Source organism: Anastrepha obliqua, chromosome 4, assembly GCF_027943255.1.
Source record: "Anastrepha obliqua isolate idAnaObli1 chromosome 4, idAnaObli1_1.0, whole genome shotgun sequence".
NCBI classification, from domain to species: domain Eukaryota; kingdom Metazoa; phylum Arthropoda; class Insecta; order Diptera; family Tephritidae; genus Anastrepha; species Anastrepha obliqua.
Window position 1 is genome coordinate 116,895,109 of NC_072895.1, and position 5,480 is coordinate 116,900,588.

At 31.6% G+C, this 5,480-nt stretch overlaps 1 non-coding gene across 1 annotated transcript; it reads right to left on the reverse strand.

Annotated features, from left to right (window-relative positions):
* Window positions 1-4,624: 4,624 nt before the first annotated feature.
* On the reverse strand, window positions 4,625-4,696 carry Trnae-cuc (transfer RNA glutamic acid (anticodon CUC)). Its single transcript has one exon. It is a non-coding gene; the product is annotated as a tRNA-Glu (tRNA).
* Window positions 4,697-5,480: the final 784 nt, after the last annotated feature.

The window sequence follows — 5,480 nt, forward strand, 5'->3', positions numbered from 1 at the left end:
TCCCTTTTTCATACACATATTTCTCATCATACTTTCCAATTCACACCATCTTTAGGTCTTTTTCTTATAAATATTCAACCTCCTTCATAATTGTAATATTTTTTCACATTGCGTGCGACATGCCACATTTACTTCTCAGTTTTCATTTTCCAACCGAACACCTGTCAGACGAATAATCGGGTAGGAGGTCTTTGTCGTCTCAGGTGATGTCCAACGCGACAGCGAAACATTTAACAAGTTGATGGAAAGCAGCAAGCACTAAAATATAAGTTTATATGTATGGATGTGCCTAAGGATTTTCGTGCTTTCACTAGAAAGGCATAAAAAAATAATACAAAATGTAATAAACAAAAACAATAATTAATTGAAAGTTGGACCGGTAAGCCTAGGAGTTTAAAAAAGGTGTAGTGGCAAAAAAAATTGTTAAAAATTTTAAAATTTTAATAAAACACTAATACAGAAATTGACTTTTTATAATAAAAATAATAATAATGAATTTGATAGCTACGGTAAAATCCGTAATGTGGCAGAAATTAAGTTTCCGAATTGACATTTCAAGATGCCTCACTTTTCGCTTGAACAGATGAGATGAGTTTATTTAGCTTAGAAGAAACTATTGGACTTTAATAGACTTTTTTGTGGCGTGCCGTTGAAAATAATTCTCATATCCACCACTCAGAGACAATAAAAGAGTGAAAACATGAAATTGGTGTCAAAACTTGAGTTAAAACATTAAACTTACAAGAAAAATTAAAATTTAAATTACAATTTAAATTAACAGAAATTTATGAAAATGGCGCATGGCGCAGAAGCGCGGACGATGGCAACATCCGATGAAGCTACGCTTGGAGTGTTTGAGAGAAAGATTCTGCGCAAGATTTTTGGACCTTTGCACGTTGGCAACGGCGAATATCGCAGCCGATGAGCTGTATGAGCTTTACGACGACATAGACATAGCGCAGCAAATAAAGATCCAGCGGCTACGTTGGCTGAGTCATGTCGTCGGAATGGATACAAACGCTCCGGCTCTGAAAGTATTTGATGCGGTACCAGCTGGTGGTAGCAGAGGACGAGCAAGGCCTCCTCTGCCCTGGAAAGATCAGGTGGAGAAGGACTTGGGTTCACTTGGTGTGTCCACCTGGCGCCGGTTAGCATGAGAAGGAAACGATTGGCGCGCTTTGTTAAACTCGGCCAAAATCGCATAAGTGCTTATAGCGCCAATTAAGAAGAAGAAGAATTTATGAAAATGATAAGTGAAAACAAAAATAAAAATTCAATTAAAATTTAAATCTATACTAATATTATAAAGAGGAAAACTTTGTTTGTTTGTAATGAATAGGCTCAAAACCTACTGGACCGATTTCAAAAATTCTTTCACAATTCGAAAGCTACATCATCCACGAGTAACATGGAATATATTTTATTTTGAAAATAGGGCTCGAGATATAGGTCAAAACGTGGACCCGGGTAACCTTCGGATGTGTATGTACAATATGGGTATCAAATGGAAGCTGTTGGTGAATGCTTTAGTCCAGAGTATTTTTCATGCCGCTCCGTGACTAGGGTCTCGAGATAGAGACCAAAACGTGGACCCTAGAATGTGTTTGTACAATATGGATATCAAATTAAAGCTGTTGGTGAATGCTTTAGTACAGAGTATTTTTCATGCCGCTCCGTGACTGTGGTCTCGAGATATAGGTCAAAACGTGGACCCGGGTAACCTTTGGTTGTGTATGTACAATATGGGTATCAAATGAAAGCTGTTGGTGAATGCTTTAGTTCAGAGTATTTCCATCCGCTCCGTGACTAGGATCTCGAGATAGAGACCAAAACGTGGACCCTAGAATGTGTTTGTACAATATGGATATCAAATGAAAGCTGTTGATAAGTGCTTTAATACGGGGTAATTTACATACCTATTGATGACTAGGGTCTCGAAATATATGCCAAAACGTGGACCCTAGAATGTGTTTGTACAATATGGATATCAAATGAAAGCTGTTGATAAGTGCTTTAATACGGGGTAATTTTCATACCTATTGATGACTAGGGTCTGGAAATATATGCCAAAACGTGGACCCGCCGTGTCTTTGAACCGAATTAAACCAAACTTACACACGTTGTTAAGTAGGTATTGAAGATGATTTCCGTATAGTTTGAATACCTTTTGGTAGATAGGGTCTCGAGATATAGGTCAAAACGTGGACCCGGGTAACCTTCGGACGTGTATGTACAATATGGGTATCAAATGAAAGCTGTTGGTGAATGCTTTAACAGAGTATTTTTCATGCCACTCCGTGACTGGGGTCTCGAGATATAGGTCAAAACGTGGACCCGGGTAACCTTTGGTTGTGTATGTACAATATGGGTATCAAATGAAAGCTGTTGATAAGTGCTTTAATACGGGGTAATTTTCATACCTATTGATGACTGGGGTCTCGAAATATATGCCAAAACGTGGACCCGCCGTGTCTTTGCACCGAATTAAACCAAACTTACGCACATTGTTAAGTAAGTATTGAAAATGGGTTTCGTAAAGTTTGGTTGTAATTCGGACCAGTGGCAACGGGTACAGCGTTCTTTTGAACCAGCCATAATGTCGCTTACTTTTTTAACGCTTGGGCGGAACTGAACTGTCAAATTGACAGTGTGAGTTACAATGTGTCAATATTTCTTTCTGATTTGGATGCCATAAGGAAAAAACGTAAGTGCAGCATGTAAAAATTGCTTGTGAATTTTTTTGGAGTGGATTTCGGAACAGTGAATAATTTCTTACGAAATTTGAGAATTTAATTTGTGAAATCTGAATGAAATTATGTGTTCGTGGAAAAAAAATTTTTTTTCGTTTTTTTTGAGAAATATAAATGGATAATGGTTAAAAAAGCTCCAATGCTTAATAAAACATATAAATTGAAACGAAAAATTCATGGATGATCAGGAAAAAAGACGATTGTTTTCTTCTTTTTTCCTGATTTTCAATTTATATTTTATATTTACTCAAAAATAAATAGAAAAACAAAAAATATTGTTTATGCCAAAGCGCTTGAATAAAGAATAAAGAAATAAATAATATGAAAATCATATATTTTCTGTTCTAAGCCATATCTATTCTATTTTAGTGTGCCCAGCGAAGGGGGCCGGGTTTGCTAGTTAAAAATAAAATGAGAACTAAAATTCCAATTAATATGAAAATTAATATTAATACTAAAATTAAAGCTGAAATTAAAATTTAAATTACAAAAACATAAAATTTTATTTCAATTACAATTAAAATTAAAAGTTAAATAAAAATAAAAATGAAATTGGATTTAAAAATTCAATGAATAAAAAAATTATAAAATATGAATGAATTAGATAAAATTAATTGAAAATACATAAAATTAAATTTAAATTTAAAATCGAAATAACAATTAAAATTAGAAGTAAAACGGAACTTAAATTAAAACTCGATTTAATTCAATTAAAATTCAAATTAATAAAAATCAAAATTAAAACTACAATTAAAAACAAATTAAATGACAATTAAAACTAAAACTAGAATATAAATAAAAATTAAAGTCTAATTGAAATTTAAATTATACTTGAAATGAAAATTAATATTAAAAGAATAAATAAATTAAAATAAAAATAAAATTTAAAACTAAAATCGAAATTAAAATTAAGTTTCAAAAACTGTGTGAATCACCCTTTATTTGTGGTGAGCATCTTTGTGAGCTTCAGCGAATATTTTTCTACATTCTCGTCTGCAGAAAGAGTACTTTTCTGAGATTTCTGCCATCAAAAAGAATTAAAATTAATTCTAGTTTATTTTTAAAACCAGCTGATGACCTTGAGCTAGTGCTGCTCTTTTTTCCTGCTATTTTCTGTATATTCATATACTTAAAATAAAACATGATTCTGATTCTTTCTTAATAAGCATACTCAGCTTCCATTTTCCTCAAAGCAAATAACTGGTTTGTTAACACCAAAGCCAACACCTCTCGTAATCCGTCTAAGAATGAAATTCTTTATGGCCCACTTTTCGGATTTTGATATCAAATTTTTGGTAGTAGCAATAGTTTTTCTGAGCAGCGGAGTATATCTTAACTAAAACTATATTTAAGCTTCGGAGAGCAATTTTTTTTTTATATAATAATTCTATTGATTTTTTATTTATTTATTTTTTTTTAGTATCAAAAATAAGTGTGTGATTGATTTCTTAAAAATAGTATCAATATGAGCAAAACTTGTTTCAAACAAAGAATATGAAAATCTTCTCTCATTTACGTGAAATCATATTAGATAGATGGTATACATCTCAGTTAAAGCACCAATTTGGGCACAGTGAAGAAGTTGTTCATAGCGAAAAAAGTACTGATGCATTCATGAAGCATGACTAGATTAGAAACAAATTTAGAAAAGTATTATTCGAAAATATATTTTCTAATTCAAAAATTTAATAATAAATTTATTCACACAATATTATAATATATTATAAAGTATAGTATAAAAGGCGACGAAAGGCTGAGCAGCTTCAACTAATTTTTAATGAATAAATAAATAAATTTATAATTATTTTTCGCATAAAATTTTGTAACAAAGTTAAATAGAAAAATAAATAAAATAATACAATAAGCAAAAAAATTTCCCATACCGGGAATCGAACCCGGGCCTTCCGGGTGAGAGCCGGATATCCTAACCACTAGACAATATGGGACTTAAGATAATGTGTGACAAATGACACACTAAAACTGAAATATGAAAAATAATTTAACGATCAATAGAACAGCTGAGCAGCGATAAATGATCGATATGAAAAAATGTAATCTTTGCTAGCCCAAATGTCGCTTTGAAATGCGCGATTTCATTTATGCGAAGGAATAAATTAAAATTAGCAATTAGCGAATTAGTGAAGAAAAAATATAAAAAAAAATTTCATTTTAAACTTAATTTTTTAAAATTCTCATAATTAAAATGTTTTTGCGAAAATTTTATGAGAGTTTAAATCTGAAAAGGCTACTTAATTAATTTTATTTCGCTCTTCAACAGCATTTTTGGGCCATAAAAGCGACAGTATAATTCCGCAAGTATACCAAAACTAGACAATTCATATATTTGGAAGTAAATTTTAGTCTAGTAGGTCTCACTTTATTTTTGCCATAGGTCGAAATTCTCAAGTTTCTAATCATCTATTTAAATATAAATATTTATTTTACGTGTAAAAAGTCTAGGAGAGACTCGTATTATAAGTCGATTTCTGATCGAAATATTACTGTAGGAGAATTTCGCGAAGATCATTGTTGTGGTACATTTTAATCCATTAGGAGCCAATTTGGCCACCCAATGAATTGAATTTCCTTCTGCTATCACTTTTTGTATATTTTTGTTTAAGGTAGTAGTCTGGTCAAATACTCATTTTTTTAGATATTTTTTAGGATTTTTTTTTAAGAAAATAAAATGCGATCGTTTCGATTTTATAATAGGACTATGAATAAGTTCAT